The following is a 19,339-nucleotide window of genomic DNA, read 5'->3' as shown; positions in this document are numbered from 1 at the left end:
CATCCCTTTTGCAAGAGAGCGGAGACACGAACCCTGCAGTAAAGATTATATTTAATGCAAAGAAGTTTGACCATGTCTTCCCCCTCCTACATAAAGCTTATTGGTTGCCAGTAGAATACAGGACTATAGGGGATAAGACTAAAATTCGGGTTCATTATTTTGTCTAGTTTTAAGTTAGTAAAAGAATTTTCTAAGTGTTCTAAGACTAAGAACGTCTGCCAAAAATCTTATTTCGATCCCTTCTCTGAAGTATATCAATACAATGAGATCTACCATTTTCTCTGTTAGCGCTCCATCTCTTCGGAATAATATTCTGTCCCATTTACGGGAAGAATCAATTCTTAATAATCAAGCTATGGAGCCCTGAAAAGGACATTAGGTCTCAAACATGTCAAAAAAAGAAATACTTTTTAACTTAGTCTGAATTGTTTTCAGCTACCCTTCCTTTTGTTTTCTTCCCTATGGTTTTCTCTGTACTTGATTATTGTAGCTCTTGCTCTTTTCCCTTTTGTTCCTGTTTGTCTGTTTTTGAAATGTTTAATAATAGTTTTTAATGATGTTCTGTCATCTTAAATGTTTGTCCATACATGTTTTTATTACGTTGTACACTACCTAGAAGGCTGATTGGGTGGTATATGAAATGTTAAACTTGAAGAGCTGGATAGCCCTAGATGTAAAAAGTCAGGATTGACCCTGACCATTTAGATACATCACTTTGGCAAGAGGGTGGTGATGACAAGAACAAGGAACGCTTTAAGTCATTTTCCAGGCAATCTAATTTTAATGTGATATCTTATTTTTCTAGATGGTTGCAAGCAAGACAGTGTCATAGCGAACTTCACTACACCTATATCAGGTTTCAGAAACACTAACCCCTGAAAAAAGAAATATGTGAAACGGATGATCCTCCATCTGGAGTAAGTAAAGCTAAGTGTTTCTCAGAGTGCTGTTTATTGAATATGGAGCTATCTGTCTTGCTTCTCAAACAGCAGAGATGGATACGTTTGGTAATGACGGCAGGTCGACTTGTATTGTCATCTGCCTCGGAACAACCAGATCTTCCGGCATTTTGAGTATTGTTGACTAAAAAACAATTTATACAACAAATGTCAAAATTGACCGCTCTTTGGAGAAATCAGATACATAGCTATAATACCATTAGGGGTGCATGTGAAACTTGGATCAGTTCCCTTGGGGGTACTTCCATTGATCATTGATAGTTTTTATATTTCTGCATCTTATGAATCTCCTGCACACATCCTCTCACCGGGGTGGGGGGGGGGAGGGAGGGTATGGCTATAGAAGTTATATAGGAAAATGGATGCACTTCTCCCTCCCTATTCACAGGGGTTAAGGGCAGAGCCGGCCCGCGAATAGGGAAAAATCGCCAATAACTTTTGGCCGGCTCTGACCCACCCCCAGACCTTACCCTGGTGGTCTCGCAGTGATGCGGGGCAGGAGGGATCTTCCTACACTCCTGCCCTGTGTAGAGCTGTGCTGTGAATTCCTGTGGTCTCAGCAGCACGGTTCTGCACAGGGCAGGAGTGTAGGAAGGTTGCTTCTGCTACACGTCACCGCTAGACCACTGGGTAAGTTCCATGCTCCGATCGTCCCCCTGCCGCCTCCGATAGCCCCCCTCCAAGTTCTGGGGACATTTTTTTTTCGATGCCAATAAGCGATTCTCAGGGGGGCGGCCAGGGTAAAAAACCGCAGATAATCAAAACCTGTGAACATCAAAACTGCAAATAGGGAGGAGGAAGTGTACATTTAAATGCATTTTTTAAACGTCTTAAAAAATTAATGTATTGTTTTGTCTGGTTATATAAGTATGGGGTGGGGGGGGGAGAAGAAATTTGTGAAAAAGCTTTAATTACTCCCAGATCATCTAACTGTTTCTCTTGTTTGAACAACTTGCAACTGTACAGATTATCCACTAATTTTCGGGTATGAATTAAGCACTAACAAACTTGAGTATTAAAAAAACTTTAGAGTGCAAGAAGGTATTGGGAGATGGGTGATATTCATGACCCCAGCAAGATGCGGGGTTTGTTCCCACGTTCGGGTGTTTGAGGTCCCCACCCTTCTTGCTATAATATTGGTCCATTCTTACTAGATCCAGTTCTGTAAACATAAGTTTGTGCATTTGATTGTGTATAGAACTTTTTGCTTCTACACCATTTCCTAATACGTATATCCTGGAAATGTATGCCATCATATGATGAGCTGCATTGGTGACATTTGTAAATTATGACTAACGTTCACTATGCCAGGACAAGCAGGCAGCCTATTCTCACATGTGGGTGATGTCATCCGCGGAGGTCGAGGAGACAGGATGACACACTGTAGCACGCTTGACCGAATCGGAGGTCGAGGTTGTATTAGGGGGTTTCCATCAGTGTTCCCTCTAAGCGGGCGGGTGTTGTGAGCAAACTTTTTTCACTGTGAGCTAAAAATATCGGGCGCCAGCAAGTTATGAGCCAAATAAATATGTTGCTTTCTACCACAGAACTTCCTTACATTTGTATGGAATCTATCCCCTTTCAACTTTAGAGAGTGCCCTCTCGTTCTCCCTGCCTTAGCTACTAAGTCTATTCCCTTCAGTACCTTGAATGTTTCTATCATGTCCCCTCTCAATCTCCTCTGCTCAAGGGAGAAGAGGCCCAGTTTCTCTAATCTTTCGCTGTACGGCAACTCCTCCAGCCCCTTAACCATTTTAGTTGCTCTTCTCTGGATCCTTTCGAGTAGTACCGTGTCCTTCTTAAAGTACCAGTGCTGAACGCAGTACTCCAGGTGAGGGCGTACCATGGCCCGGTACAGCAGCATGATAACCTTCTCTGTCTCTTCAGTCCAGCATCTGCCCCTTCCATTCACTGTCTGTCTTTCCCTGCCATCTCTCCTCCTGCCCCCCCCCCCACCCCCCAATTTGGTCTAGCATCCATCATCTTCCTTCTGTTCCCCTCATGGTCTGGCATCTCTATCCTTCCCTCCCCCCTGTGGTTTTTAGCATATCTCTCTTCTCATTTCCTCCACTCAGATCTGATCATTCTCTGCTCTCTCTTCCCTTTTCTTCTCTGGTCTTCCTTCTCTATTTTCTGCCTCCATCTAAATTAAATTCTTTCTTACTATTTAGTCCCGTTTCCCTCTTTTCACTGTGTCTACACACAGCTTGTCACCCCTTTCCCTCACCCCTCCATTATCTTACTATTTTCTTCCCCCTTTATTTATCTCCTCCTTCCATCCAGTATGTGTTCTTTCCCCACTTCCATTCAGCATCTGCTCTCCCTTCTCAACTGACATCCATCTGCCTTCTGCTCTCTCTCCCTTCTTCTCACTTCCATCATCTGTCTCTCTCTCTCATCTCCTCCATTCCATCATCTGCCCCTTCTCTCTCTCTCCCCCCCCCCAACTTCCATCATCTGCCCCCCTTCCCCTCACCTTTGTGGGTCACTTTCTTTCCCCTGAGGGTGGCTCATGTCACAGGGGAAGCTTTGGCCGAGCAGAACCGCTTGATTGACAGTGGAACTTACTTGATTGATGTCGATGCTGGGGCCCGTTGCCGTTTGAAGGAAAAAAAAAAAGGTGGAAAAAAGGAACCTGTAAAGGCGAGAGGAAGGGAAACCTCCAGGACAGCTGCTTTTTGCCCTCCTTCAGCGGCCCAAGAGTTCAGACCAGCAGCGGCAGCTGTGTATGCTTTTAACTTCGGCACAGAGCTGCCCCTAATCAATAGTTTAGCGCGGTTTCATGAGGCAGCCTCGGGGCCTTTGATAGCCGGCCCGCTTCGATGATGCGATGTGGGCCGGCCTAGCAAAGGCCCCGAGGCTGCCTTATGAAACCGCGCTAAACTATTGATTAGGGGCAGCTCTGTGCCGAAGTTAAAAGCATACACAGCTGCCGCTGCTGGTCTGGAGGTGCGGAGACAAGGCAGGAGGCAAACGCGGTGGAAGGCAGGAGTCCCGGCGAAGGCAGGAGTCCCGGCACAGCGACTGCAACAGGAAGTTGCAAGTCAGCTGACGCCGGCCTTTCGTTGCGGCGGGGACCGAATCCTTCGCGGACCGGCAAGATTTTGTTTGTGGACCGGCGGTTGAAGAACTGTGCTCTACACTGTGTGCGCTGTGACGAGAAACTTGTGTGCTGCGAGGTAATATTTTGTGCGCCAACGCACCCCAGCGCAGCTTAGCGGGAACACTGGTTTCCATACCAGAAAACTTCTCCACTTTAACTTAACGACATTTGAAGGCTCAAGGTTGAAGGGTAGCACAGCCAATGCACAATTCCGGGCAGTAGTCGGGGCCCAAACACTGAAGGCACCAACGGTGTGGGTCAGTGAGGGATGTTGCGCACTGGCTATACTTCTTAAAGCCCGTGACCGGCAGGGATGTAGGAAAAATAGCTGCCACAAAGTGAAAGCCCGCATGCTGAGGGCAAGCAACAGGCACCGCTGTCACTCGACGAAAAAATTAACTTTTTTTATTTTTTTAAACAATGACCGAAAGAAAACAGTGACACTGTAATAAAGAAATAGAACACGAGCCGCGGTGAGAAAAGGCACAACAAACTTCTCGGCTCCGGAAAACTGAGAACTAAGGAAATATGCCCTGTGCTGGGTGGGAAGGCACTCGCGCATGTGTGGTGCAGCAGACTCAACTTCTAAGTTTCTTTGAGCAAGTCTGCTTGCGAGGTTTCCAGGCTCCTCGGACGACGTTGCCCACATGTGAGAGAAGCTGCCTGCTGTCCCTGGATAACACCTGTTACGGTAAGTAACTGTGCTATACTGAAACACGGGTAGAGAAATGTTTATCCTTCATTTTAATGGAGCACTGCCTCGGACATATATTGCACAGTTGTTGGGGTAACAACCCAGCTTCAGGTGACTAAATGAGTGTTTTGTGTGCTTAATATAATAGTGCAAATGAAGCCATGTGCAGAAAAGAGCAGGAAGATCAGCTTTAAGCAAGGGGTGACGTGGCGTTCGTTTGAAAAGTTGCCGCCATCTTTTTCAGAACAGTTAAACAGGCAGTAGTTTTGTAAGTGAATAAAAGTAAAATTAAGGGATGATACATTACATGTAAATGGTGCAGGCTTTAAAACCTTTCATTTGTTATCCATTAGGTACAGGCAAATATAGCCGCTGAAATAGATAAACCAGGCTGGAAAAGTCTTTGAACCCATGAGGAAGCTACAATTGGTGATACTGCTGAGCTCCCGTTGGATCAAGTTAAGTACTTTTGCTACATTATACTCAGGCTATTGATATTGCTAAAAATGCTGAGAATTTTACATCAGTTTGGGAGTTCCGTAGGCTTTGTGGTGATATTCATACCCCATTGAAACACCAATGATGGACATTTTGAACTCTATGTTCCCTTTATTAATGATATCAGTTTAACTAGCATTTCACCACACTTGTCTCACTTTGTATGTTTGATTCAACTCCACTTAAGCAAGTTTTCTTTGTTCCAAGTTTGGTTAGAGTTTTATTTGAGATCTCCCCTGTTTACATCACTTTGGCAATAGGGCGCTGATGACAAGAACAAGAGCTGCATGCTTTTAAGTGTGCTGGATAGCAATAGAAGAGGATCTAAATGGAGGGGAGTCGACCCTGACAGTTTACATCACTTTGGGAAGAGGTCGGTTGATGGTGATGACATGAACAATAGTTTCATGCTTTAAAATGTGCTGGACAGCCCCAAACGAGGGATCTAAATGGCCAGGAGTCGACCCTGAATGTTTACATCACTTTGGCAAGAGGGCGTTGACAAGAACAAGAGCTGCAAGCTTTTAAGTGTGCTGGATAGCAATAGGAGAGGGATCTAAATGGAGGGGAGTCACCCCTGACTATTGTTCGTGTCATCACAGTCAACCGACCTCTTCCCAAAGTGATAAAAACAGTTTCATGCTTTAAAGTGTGCTGGATAGCTTCAAACGAGGTATCTAAATAGCCAGGAGTCGATCCTGAATGTTTACATAACTTTGGCAAGAGGGCGTTGACAAGAACAAGAGCTGCAGGCTTTTAAGTGCACTGGATAGCAATAGAAGATTTAAATGGCCAGGAGTCACACCAAAATGTTTACATCACTTTGGCAAGAAGGCGTTGACAGTGACGACAAGAACAAGAACTTCATTCTTTAAAATGTACTGGATAGCCCTAGAAAAGGGATCTAAATGGCCAGGAGTCGCCCCTGACTGTTTTCATCACTTTGGCAAGAGGGCGTTGACAAGAACAAGAGCTGCTGGCTTTTAAGTGCGCTGGATAGCAATAGAAGATCTAAATGGCCAGGAGTCACCCCAAAATGTTTACGTCATTTTGGCAAGAGAGCGTTGACAGTGACGACAAGAACAAGAGCTTCATTCTTTAAAATGTACTGGATAGCCCTAAAAAAGGGATCTAAATGGCCAGGAGTCGCCCCTAACTGTTAACATCACTTTGGCAAGAGGGCGTTGACAAGAACAAGAGCTGCAGGCTTTTAAGTGCGCTGGATAGCAATAGAAGATCTAAATGGCCAGGAGTCACCCCAAAATGTTTACGTCACTTTGGCAAGAGGGCTTTGACAGTGATGACAAGAACAAGAGCTTAATGTTTTAAAATGTGCTGGATGGCCCCAGAATAGGGATCTAAATGGCCAGGAGTCGCCCCTGACTGTTTACATCACTTTGGCAAGAGGGCGTTGTCAAGAACAAGAGCTGCAGGCTTTTAAGTGCGCTGGATAGCAATAGAAGATATAAATGGCCAGGAGTCACCCCTAAATGTTTACGTCACTTTGGCAAGAGGGCGTTGACAGTGACGACAAGAACAAGAGCTTCATTCTTTAAAATGTACTGGATAGCCCTAGAAAAGGGATCTAAATGGCCAGGAGTCGCCCCTGACTGTTTACATCACTTTGGCAAGAGGTCAGTTGACAAGAACAAGAGCTGCACGCTTTTAAGTGCGCTGGATAGCAATAGAAGATCTAAATGGCCAGGAGTCGGCCCTGACTGTTTTCATCACTTTGGCAGGAGGGTGACAGTGACGACAAGAACAAGAGCTTCATGTTTTAAAATGTGCTGGATAGCCCCAGAATAGGGATCTAAATGGCCAGGAGTCGCCCCTGACTGTTTACATCACTTTGGCAAGAGGGCGATAACAAGAACAAGAAATGCACGCTTTTAAGTGCGCTGGATAGCAATAGAAGATCTAAATGGTCAGGAGTCGCCCCTAACTGTTTACATCACTTTAGCGGGAAGGTGTTGACAGTGACGACATGAACAAGAGCTTAATGCTTTAAAATGCGCTAGATAGCCCCAGAACAGGAATCTAAATGGCCAGGAGTCGTCCCTGACTGTTTACATCACTTTGGTAAGAGGGCGTTAACAAGAACAAGAGCTGCAGGCTTTTAAGTGCGCTGGATAGCAATAGAAGATCTAAATGGCCAGGAGTCACCCCAAAATGTTTACGTCATTTTGGCAAGAGAGCGTTGACAGTGACGACAAGAACAAGAGCTTCATTCTTTAAAATGTACTGGATAGCCCTAGAAAAGGGATCTAAATGGCCAGGAGTCGCCCCTAACTGTTTACATCACTTTGGCAAGAGGGCGTTGACAAGAACAAGAGCTGCAGGCTTAAGTGCGCTGGATAGCAATAGAAGATCTAAATGGCCAGGAGTCACCCCAAAATGTTTACGTCACTTTGGCAAGAGGGCGTTGACAGTGATGACAAGAACAAGAGCTTCATGTTTTAAAATGTGCTGGATAGCCCCAGAATAGGGATCTAAATGGCCAGGAGTCGCCACTGACTGTTTACGTCACTTTGGCAAGAGGGCGTTGACAGTGATGACAAGAACAAGAGCTTCATGTTTTAAAATGTGCTGGATAGCCCCAGAATAGGGATCTAAATGGCCAGGAGTCGCCCCTGACTGTTTACGTCACTTTGGGAAGAGGTCGGTTGACAGTGATGACAAGAACAAGAGCTTCATGTTTTAAAATGTGCTGGATGGCCCCAGAATAGGGTTCTAAATGGCCAGGAGTCGCCCCTGACTGTTTACATCACTTTGGCAAGAGGGCGTTGTCAAGAACAAGAGCTGCACGCTTTTAAGTGCGCTGGATAGCAATAGAAGATCTAAATGGCCAGGAGTCGCCCCTGACTGTTTTCATCACTTTAGCAGGAGGGTGACAGTGACGACAAGTACAAGAGCTTCATGTTTTAAAATGTGCTGGATAGCCCCAGAATAGGGATCTAAATGGCCAGGAGTCGCCCCTAACTGTTTACATCACTTTGGCAAGAGGGCGTTGACAAGAACAAGAGCTGCAGGCTTTTAAGTGCGCTGGATAGCAATAGAAGATCTAAATGGCCAGGAGTCACCCCAAAATGTTTATGTCACTTTGGCAAGAGGGCGTTGACAGTGATGACAAGAACAAGAGCTTCATGTTTTAAAATGTGCTGGATAGCCCCAGAATAGGGATCTAAATGGCCAGGAGTCGCCCCTGACTGTTTACGTCACTTTGGCAAGAGGGCGTTGATAGTGATGACAAGAACAAGAGCTTCATGTTTTAAAATGTGCTGGATAGCCCCAGAATAGGGATCTAAATGGCCAGGAGTCGCCCCTGACTGTTTACATCACTTTGGGAAGAGGTCGGTTGACAGTGATGGCAAGAACAAGAGCTTCATTCTTTAAAATGTGCTGGATAGCCCCAGAATAGGGATCTAAATGGCCAGGAGTCGCCCCTGACTGTTTACATCACTTTGGCGGGAAGGTGTTGACAGTGACGACATGAACAAGAGCTTAATGCTTTAAAATGCGCTGGATAGCCCCTGAAGAGGAATCTAAATGGCCAGGATTCGCCCCTGACTGTTTTCATCACTTTGGCAGGAGGGTGACAGTGACGACAAGAACAAGAGCTTCATGTTTTAAAATGTGCTGGATAGCCCCAGAATAGAGATCTAAATGGCCAGGAGTCGCCCCTGACTGTTTACGTCACTTTGGGAAGAGGTCGGTTGACAGTGATGACAAGAACAAGAGCTTCATGTTTTAAAATGTGCTGGATGGCCCCAGAATAGGGATCTAAATGGCCAGGAGTCGCCCCTGACTGTTTACATCACTTTGGCAAGAGGTCAGTTGACAAGAACAAGAGCTGCAGGCTTTTAAGTGCGCTGGATAGCAATAGAAGATCTAAATGGCCAAGAGTCGCCACTGAATGTTTACGTCACTTTGGGAAGAGGTCGGTTGACAGTGATGGCAAGAACAAGAGCTTCATTCTTTAAAATGTGCTGGATAGCCCCAGAAGAGGGATCTAAATGGCCAGGAGTCGCCCCTGACTGTTTTCATCACTTTGGCAGGAGGGTGACAGTGACGACAAGAACAAGAGCTTCATGTTTTAAAATGTGCTGGATAGCCCCAGAATAGGGATATAAATGGCCAGGAGTCGCCCCTGACTGTTTACATCACTTTGGCAAGAGGGCGTTGACAGTGAAGACAAGAACAAGAGCTTCATTCTTTAAAATGTACTGGATAGTCCCAGGAAAGGGATCTAAATGGCCAGGAGTCGCCCCTGACTGTTTACATCACTTTGGTAAGAGGGCGTTGACAAGAACAAGAGCTGCAGGCTTTTAAGTGCGCTGGATAGCAATAGAAGATCTAAATGGCCAGGAGTCACCCCAAAATGTTTACGTCATTTTGGCAAGAGAGCGTTGACAGTGACGACAAGAACAAGAGCTTCATTCTTTAAAATGTACTGGATAGCCCTAGAAAAGGGATCTAAATGGCCAGGAGTCGCCCCTAACTGTTTACATCACTTTGGCAAGAGGGCGTTGACAAGAACAAGAGCTGCAGGCTTTTAAGTGCGCTGGATAGCAATAGAAGATCTAAATGGCCAGGAGTCGCCCCAAAATGTTTGTCACTTTGGCAAGAGGGCGTTGACAGTGATGACAAGAACAAGAGCTTCATGTTTTAAAATGTGCTGGATAGCCCCAGAATAGGGATCTAAATGGTCAGGAGTCGCCCCTGACTGTTTACATCACTTTGGCAAGAGGTCAGTTGACAAGAACAAGAGCTGCACGCTTTTAAGTGCGCTGGATAGCAATAGAAGATCTAAATGGCCAGGAGTCGCCCCTGACTGTTTACATCACTTTGGCAGGAGGGTGTTGACAGTGAAGACAAGAACAAGAGCTTCATTCTTTAAAATGTACTGGATAGCCCCAGGAAAGGGATCTAAATGGCCAGGAGTTGCCCCTGACTGTTTACATCACTTTGGTAAGAGGGCGTTGACAAGAACAAGAGCTGCAGGCTTTTAAGTGCGCTGGATAGCAATAGAAGATCTAAATGGCCAGGAGTCACCCCAAAATGTTTACGTCACTTTGGCAAGAGGGCGTTGACAGTGATGACAAGAACAAGAGCTTCATGTTTTAAAATGTGCTGGATAGCCCCAGAATAGGGATCTAAATGGCCAGGAGTCGCCCCTGACTGTTTACGTCACTTTGGGAAGAGGTCGGTTGACAGTGATGACAAGAACAAGAGCTTCATGTTTTAAAATGTGTTGGATGGCCCCAGAATAGGGATCTAAATGGCCAGGAGTCGCCCCTGACTGTTTACGTCACTTTGGGAAGAGGTCGGTTGACAGTGATGACAAGAACAAGAGCTTTATGTTTTAAAATGTGTTGGATGGCCCCAGAATAGGGATCTAAATGGCCAGGAGTCGCCCCTGACTGTTTACGTCACTTTGGGAAGAGGTCGGTTGACAGTGATGACAAGAACAAGAGCTTCATGTTTTAAAATGTGTTGGATGGCCCCAGAATAGGGATCTAAATGGCCAGGAGTCGCCCCTGACTGTTTACATCACTTTGGCAAGAGGGCGTTGTCAAGAACAAGAGATGCAGGCTTTTAAGTGCGCTGGATAGCAATAGAAAAGGGATCTAAATGGCCAGGAGTCGCCCCTGACTGTTTACATCACTTTGGCAAGAGGTCAGTTGACAAGAACAAGAGCTGCACGCTTTTAAGTGCGCTGGATAGCAATAGAAGATCTAAATGGCCAGGAGTCGCCCCTAACTGTTTACATCACTTTGGCAGGAGGGTGTTGACAGTGAAGACAAGAACAAGAGCTTAATGCTTTAAAATGCGCTGGATAGCCCCAGAAGAGGAATCTAAATGGCCAGGAGTCGCCCCTGACTGTTTACATCTCTTTGGCAAGAGGGCGTTGACAAGAACAAGAGCTGCAGGCTTTTAAGTGCGCTGGATAGCAATAGAAGATGACAAGTGATGACAAGCACAAGAGCTTCATGCTTTAAAATATATCACTTTGGGAAGAGGTCGGTTAACAATGATGACAAGAACAAGAGCTTCATGCTTTAAAATGTGCTGGATAGCCCCAGAAGAGGGATCTAAATGGCCAGGAGTCGCCCCTGACTGTTTACGTCACTTTGGGAAGAGGTCGGTTGACAGTGATGACAAGAACAAGAGCTTCATGTTTTAAAATGTGCTGGATAGCCCCAGAAGAGGGATCTAAATGGCCAGGAGTCGCCCCTGACTGTTTACGTCATTTTGGCAAGAGAGCGTTGACAGTGACGACAAGAACAAGAGCTTCATTCTTTAAAATGTACTGGATAGCCCTAGAAAAGGGATCTAAATGGCCAGGAGTCGCCCCTAACTGTTTACATCACTTTGGCAAGAGGGCGTTGACAAGAACAAGAGCTGCAGGCTTTTAAGTGCGCTGGATAGCAATAGAAGATCTAAATGGCCAGGAGTCACCCCTGACTGTTTACGTCACTTTGGGAAGAGGTCGGTTGACAGTGATGACAAGAACAAGAGCTTCATGTTTTAAAATGTGCTGGATGGCCCCAGAATAGGGATCTAAATGGCCAGGAGTCGCCCCTGACCGTTTACATCACTTTGGCAAGAGGGCGTTGTCAAGAACAAGAGCTGCACGCTTTTAAGTGCGCTGGATAGCAATAGAAGATCTAAATGGCCAGGAGTCGCCCCTGACTGTTTACGTCACTTTGGGAAGAGGTCGGTTGACAGTGATGACAAGAACAAGAGCTTCATGTTTTAAAATGTGCTGGATAGCCCCAGAATAGGGATCTAAATGGCCAGGAGTCGCCCCTGACTGTTTACATCTCTTTGGCAAGAGGGCGTTGACAAGAACAAGAGCTGCAGGCTTTTAAGTGCGCTGGATAGCAATAGAAGATCTAAATGGCCAGGAGTCACCCCTAAATGTTTACGTCACTTTGGCGGGAAGGTGTTGACAGTGACGACATGAACAAGAGCTTAATGCTTTAAAATGCGCTGGATAGCCGCAGAAGAGGAATCTAAATGGCCAGGAGTCGCCCCTGACTGTTTACATCACTTTGGCAAGAGGTCAGTTGACAAGAACAAGAGCTGCACGCTTTTAAGTGCGCTGGATAGCAATAGAAGATCTAAATGGCCAGGAGTCGCCCCTAACTGTTTTCATCACTTTGGCAGGAGGGTGACAGTGACGACAAGAACAAGAGCTTCATTCTTTAAAATGTACTGGATAGCCCTAGAAAAGGGATCTAAATGGCCAGGAGTCGCCCCTGACTGTTTACATCACTTTGGCGGGAAGGTGTTGACAGTGACGACATGAACAAGAGCTTAATGCTTTAATATGCGCTGGATAGCCCCTGAAGAGGAATCTAAATGGCCAGGATTCGCCCCTGACTGTTTTCATCACTTTGGCAGGAGGGTGACAGTGACGACAAGAACAAGAGCTTCATGTTTTAAAATGTGCTGGATAGCCCCAGAATAGAGATCTAAATGGCCAGGAGTCGCCCCTGACTGTTTACGTCACTTTGGGAAGAGGTCGGTTGACAGTGATGACAAGAACAAGAGCTTCATGTTTTAAAATGTGCTGGATGGCCCCAGAATAGGGATCTAAATGGCCAGGAGTCGCCCCTGACTGTTTACATCACTTTGGCAAGAGGTCAGTTGACAAGAACAAGAGCTGCAGGCTTTTAAGTGCGCTGGATAGCAATAGAAGATCTAAATGGCCAAGAGTCGCCACTGAATGTTTACGTCACTTTGGGAAGAGGTCGGTTGACAGTGATGGCAAGAACAAGAGCTTCATGTTTTAAAATGTGCTGGATAGCCCCAGAAGAGGGATCTAAATGGCCAGGAGTCGCCCCTGACTGTTTTCATCACTTTGGCAGGAGGGTGACAGTGACGACAAGAACAAGAGCTTCATGTTTTAAAATGTGCTGGATAGCCCCAGAATAGGGATATAAATGGCCAGGAGTCGCCCCTGACTGTTTACATCACTTTGGCAAGAGGGCGTTGACAGTGAAGACAAGAACAAGAGCTTCATTCTTTAAAATGTACTGGATAGTCCCAGGAAAGGGATCTAAATGGCCAGGAGTCGCCCCTGACTGTTTACATCACTTTGGTAAGAGGGCGTTGACAAGAACAAGAGCTGCAGGCTTTTAAGTGCGCTGGATAGCAATAGAAGATCTAAATGGCCAGGAGTCACCCCAAAATGTTTACGTCATTTTGGCAAGAGAGCGTTGACAGTGACGACAAGAACAAGAGCTTCATTCTTTAAAATGTACTGGATAGCCCTAGAAAAGGGATCTAAATGGCCAGGAGTCGCCCCTAACTGTTTACATCACTTTGGCAAGAGGGCGTTGACAAGAACAAGAGCTGCAGGCTTTTAAGTGCGCTGGATAGCAATAGAAGATCTAAATGGCCAGGAGTCGCCCCAAAATGTTTGTCACTTTGGCAAGAGGGCGTTGACAGTGATGACAAGAACAAGAGCTTCATGTTTTAAAATGTGCTGGATAGCCCCAGAATAGGGATCTAAATGGTCAGGAGTCGCCCCTGACTGTTTACATCACTTTGGCAAGAGGTCAGTTGACAAGAACAAGAGCTGCACGCTTTTAAGTGCGCTGGATAGCAATAGAAGATCTAAATGGCCAGGAGTCGCCCCTGACTGTTTACATCACTTTGGCAGGAGGGTGTTGACAGTGAAGACAAGAACAAGAGCTTCATTCTTTAAAATGTACTGGATAGCCCCAGGAAAGGGATCTAAATGGCCAGGAGTTGCCCCTGACTGTTTACATCACTTTGGTAAGAGGGCGTTGACAAGAACAAGAGCTGCAGGCTTTTAAGTGCGCTGGATAGCAATAGAAGATCTAAATGGCCAGGAGTCACCCCAAAATGTTTACGTCACTTTGGCAAGAGGGCGTTGACAGTGATGACAAGAACAAGAGCTTCATGTTTTAAAATGTGCTGGATAGCCCCAGAATAGGGATCTAAATGGCCAGGAGTCGCCCCTGACTGTTTACGTCACTTTGGGAAGAGGTCGGTTGACAGTGATGACAAGAACAAGAGCTTCATGTTTTAAAATGTGTTGGATGGCCCCAGAATAGGGATCTAAATGGCCAGGAGTCGCCCCTGACTGTTTACGTCACTTTGGGAAGAGGTCGGTTGACAGTGATGACAAGAACAAGAGCTTTATGTTTTAAAATGTGTTGGATGGCCCCAGAATAGGGATCTAAATGGCCAGGAGTCGCCCCTGACTGTTTACGTCACTTTGGGAAGAGGTCGGTTGACAGTGATGACAAGAACAAGAGCTTCATGTTTTAAAATGTGTTGGATGGCCCCAGAATAGGGATCTAAATGGCCAGGAGTCGCCCCTGACTGTTTACATCACTTTGGCAAGAGGGCGTTGTCAAGAACAAGAGATGCAGGCTTTTAAGTGCGCTGGATAGCAATAGAAAAGGGATCTAAATGGCCAGGAGTCACCCCTGACTGTTTACATCACTTTGGCAAGAGGTCAGTTGACAAGAACAAGAGCTGCACGCTTTTAAGTGCGCTGGATAGCAATAGAAGATCTAAATGGCCAGGAGTCGCCCCTAACTGTTTACATCACTTTGGCAGGAGGGTGTTGACAGTGAAGACAAGAACAAGAGCTTAATGCTTTAAAATGCGCTGGATAGCCCCAGAAGAGGAATCTAAATGGCCAGGAGTCGCCCCTGACTGTTTACATCTCTTTGGCAAGAGGGCGTTGACAAGAACAAGAGCTGCAGGCTTTTAAGTGCGCTGGATAGCAATAGAAGATGACAAGTGATGACAAGCACAAGAGCTTCATGCTTTAAAATATATCACTTTGGGAAGAGGTCGGTTAACAATGATGACAAGAACAAGAGCTTCATGCTTTAAAATGTGCTGGATAGCCCCAGAAGAGGGATCTAAATGGCCAGGAGTCGCCCCTGACTGTTTACGTCACTTTGGGAAGAGGTCGGTTGACAGTGATGACAAGAACAAGAGCTTCATGTTTTAAAATGTGCTGGATAGCCCCAGAAGAGGGATCTAAATGGCCAGGAGTCGCCCCTGACTGTTTACGTCATTTTGGCAAGAGAGCGTTGACAGTGACGACAAGAACAAGAGCTTCATTCTTTAAAATGTACTGGATAGCCCTAGAAAAGGGATCTAAATGGCCAGGAGTCGCCCCTAACTGTTTACATCACTTTGGCAAGAGGGCGTTGACAAGAACAAGAGCTGCAGGCTTTTAAGTGCGCTGGATAGCAATAGAAGATCTAAATGGCCAGGAGTCACCCCTGACTGTTTACGTCACTTTGGGAAGAGGTCGGTTGACAGTGATGACAAGAACAAGAGCTTCATGTTTTAAAATGTGCTGGATGGCCCCAGAATAGGGATCTAAATGGCCAGGAGTCGCCCCTGACCGTTTACATCACTTTGGCAAGAGGGCGTTGTCAAGAACAAGAGCTGCACGCTTTTAAGTGCGCTGGATAGCAATAGAAGATCTAAATGGCCAGGAGTCGCCCCTGACTGTTTACGTCACTTTGGGAAGAGGTCGGTTGACAGTGATGACAAGAACAAGAGCTTCATGTTTTAAAATGTGCTGGATAGCCCCAGAATAGGGATCTAAATGGCCAGGAGTCGCCCCTGACTGTTTACATCACTTTGGCAAGAGGGCGTTGACAAGAACAAGAGCTGCAGGCTTTTAAGTGCGCTGGATAGCAATAGAAGATCTAAATGGCCAGGAGTCACCCCTAAATGTTTACGTCACTTTGGCGGGAAGGTGTTGACAGTGACGACATGAACAAGAGCTTAATGCTTTAAAATGCGCTGGATAGCCGCAGAAGAGGAATCTAAATGGCCAGGAGTCGCCCCTGACTGTTTACATCACTTTGGCAAGAGGTCAGTTGACAAGAACAAGAGCTGCACGCTTTTAAGTGCGCTGGATAGCAATAGAAGATCTAAATGGCCAGGAGTCGCCCCTAACTGTTTTCATCACTTTGGCAGGAGGGTGACAGTGACGACAAGAACAAGAGCTTCATTCTTTAAAATGTACTGGATAGCCCTAGAAAAGGGATCTAAATGGCCAGGAGTCGCCCCTGACTGTTTACATCACTTTGGCGGGAAGGTGTTGACAGTGACGACATGAACAAGAGCTTAATGCTTTAATATGCGCTGGATAGCCCCTGAAGAGGAATCTAAATGGCCAGGATTCGCCCCTGACTGTTTTCATCACTTTGGCAGGAGGGTGACAGTGACGACAAGAACAAGAGCTTCATGTTTTAAAATGTGCTGGATAGCCCCAGAATAGAGATCTAAATGGCCAGGAGTCGCCCCTGACTGTTTACATCACTTTGGCAAGAGGGCGTTGTCAAGAACAAGAGCTGCAGGCTTTTAAGTGCACTGGATAGCAATAGAAGATCTAAATGGCCAGGAGTCACCCCTAAATGTTTACGTCACTTTGGCAAGAGGGCATTGACAGTGACGACAAGAACAAGAGCTTCATTCTTTAAAATGTACTGGATAGCCCTAGAAAAGGGATATAAATGGCCAGGAGTCACCCCTGTCTATTTCCATCACTTTGGAAAGAGGGCGATAACAAGAACAAGAACTGCACGCTTTTAAGTGCGCTGGATAGCAATAGAAGATCTAAATGGTCAGGAGTCGCCCCTAACTGTTTACATCACTTTGGCGGGAAGGTGTTGACAGTGACGACACGAACAAGAGCTTAATGCTTTAAAATGCGCTAGATAGCCCCAGAAGAGGAATCTAAATGGCCAGGAGTCGCCCCTGACTGTTTACATCACTTTGGCAAGAGGGCGTTGACAAGAACAAGAGCTGCAGGCTTAAGTGCGCTGGATAGCAATAGAAGATCTAAATGGCCAGGAGTCACCCCAAAATGTTTACGTCATTTTGGCAAGAGAGCGTTGACATTGACGACAAGAACAAGAGCTTCATTCTTTAAAATGTACTGGATAGCCCTAGAAAAGGGATCTAAATGGCCAGGAGTCGCCCCTAACTGTTTACATCACTTTGGCAAGAGGGCGTTGACAAGAACAAGAGCTGCAGGCTTTTAAGTGCGCTGGATAGCAATAGAAGATCTAAATGGCCAGGAGTCACCCCAAAATGTTTACGTCACTTTGGCAAGAGGGCGTTGACAGTGATGACAAGAACAAGAGGTTCATGTTTTAAAATGTGCTGGATAGCCCCAGAATAGGGATCTAAATGGCCAGGAGTCGCCCCTGACTGTTTACGTCACTTTGGGAAGAGGTCGGTTGACAGTGATGACAAGAACAAGAGCTTCATGTTTTAAAATGTGCTGGATGGCCCCAGAATAGGGATCTAAATGGCCAGGAGTCGCCCCTGACTGTTTACATCACTTTGGCAAGAGGTCAGTTGACAAGAACAAGAGCTGCACGCTTTTAAGTTCGCTGGATAGCAATAGAAGATCTAAATGGCCAGGAGTCGCCCCTAACTGTTTTCATCACTTTGGCAGGAGGGTGACAGTGACGACAAGAACAAGAGCTTCATTCTTTAAAATGTACTGGATAGCCCCAGGAAAGGGATCTAAATGGCCAGGAGTCGCCCCTGACTGTTTATATCACTTTGGCAAGAGGGCGTTGACAAGAACAAGAGCTGCAGGCTTTTAAGTGCGCTGGATAGCAATAGAAGATATAAATGGCTAGGAGTCTCCCCTGACTGTTTACATCACTTTGGCAAGAGGTCAGTTGACAAGAACAAGAGCTGCACGCTTTTAAGTGCGCTGGATAGCAATAGAAGATATAAATGGCCAGGAGTCTCCCCTGACTGTTTACATCACTTTGGCAAGAGGTCAGTTGACAAGAACAAGAGCTGCACGCTTTTAAGTGCGCTGGATAGCAATAGAAGATATAAATAGCCAGGAGTCTCCCCTGACTGTTTACATCACTTTGGCAAGAGGTCAGTTGACAAGAACAAGAGATGCACGCTTTTAAGTGCGCTGGATAGCAATAGAAGATATAAATGGCCAGGAGTCTCCCCTGACTGTTTACATCACTTTGGCAAGAGGTCAGTTGACAAGAACAAGAGATGCACGCTTTTAAGTGCGCTGGATAGCAATAGAAGATATAAATGGCCAGGAGTCTCCCCTGACTGTTTACATCACTTTGGCAGGAGGGTGTTGATAGTGATGACAAGAACAAGAGCTTCATGTTTTAAAATGTGCTGGATAGCCCCAGAATAGGGATCTAAATGGCCAGGAGTCACCCCTGACTGTTTACGTCACTTTGGGAAGAGGTCGGTTGACAGTGATGACAAGAACAAGAGCTTCATGTTTTAAAATGTGCTGGATGGCCCCAGAATAGGGATCTAAATGGCCAGGAGTCGCCCCTGACTGTTTACATCACTTTGGCAAGAGGTCAGTTGACAAGAACAAGAGCTGCATGCTTTTAAGTGCGCTGGATAGCAATAGAAGATATAAATGGCCAGGAGTCTCCCCTGACTGTTTACATCACTTTGGCAGGAGGGTGTTGACAGTGAAGACAAGAACAAGAGCTGCAGGCTTTTAAGTGCGCTGGATAGCAATAGAAGATCTAAATGGCCAGGAGTCACCCCTAAATGTTTACGTCACTTTGGCGGGAAGGTGTTGACAGTGACGACATGAACAAGAGCTTAATGCTTTAAAATGCGCTGGATAGCCCCAGAAGAGGAATCTAAATGGCCAGGAGTCGCCCCTGACTGTTTTCTTCACTTTGGCAGGAGAGTGACAGTGATGACAAGAACAAGAGCGTCATGTTTTAAAATGTGCTGGATAGCTCCAGAATAGGGATCTAAATGGCCAGGAGTCGCCCCTGACTGTTTACATCTCTTTGGCAAGAGGGCGTTGACAAGAACAAGAGCTGCAGGCTTTTAAGTGCGCTGGATAGCAATAGAAGATGACAAGTGATGACAAGCACAAGAGCTTCATGCTTTAAAATATATCACTTTGGGAAGAGGTCGGTTAACAATGATGACAAGAACAAGAGCTTCATGCTTTAAAATGTGCTGGATAGCCCCAGAAGAGGGATCTAAATGGCCAGGAGTCGCCCCTGACTGTTTACGTCACTTTGGGAAGAGGTCGGTTGA

The 19,339-nt window shown here is 45.9% G+C and overlaps 1 long non-coding RNA gene across 1 annotated transcript in view; it reads left to right on the top strand.

Annotated features, from left to right (window-relative positions):
• Nucleotides 1–800: 800 nt before the first annotated feature.
• LOC117350165 overlaps nt 801–19,339 on the top strand; it is a 31,881-nt gene continuing 13,342 nt past the window's right edge. Inside the window, exons 1-2 of the long non-coding RNA XR_004537252.1 lie at nt 801–917; nt 5,110–5,627. This is a non-coding gene — a long non-coding RNA (uncharacterized LOC117350165). The remainder of the gene's footprint in view (nt 918–5,109; nt 5,628–19,339) is intronic.

Source organism: Geotrypetes seraphini, chromosome 16 (genome assembly GCF_902459505.1).
Source record: "Geotrypetes seraphini chromosome 16, aGeoSer1.1, whole genome shotgun sequence".
NCBI classification, from domain to species: domain Eukaryota; kingdom Metazoa; phylum Chordata; class Amphibia; order Gymnophiona; family Dermophiidae; genus Geotrypetes; species Geotrypetes seraphini.
Note: the sequence above shows the minus strand (reverse complement) of the source record. Positions and strands in the feature narration are given on the sequence as shown.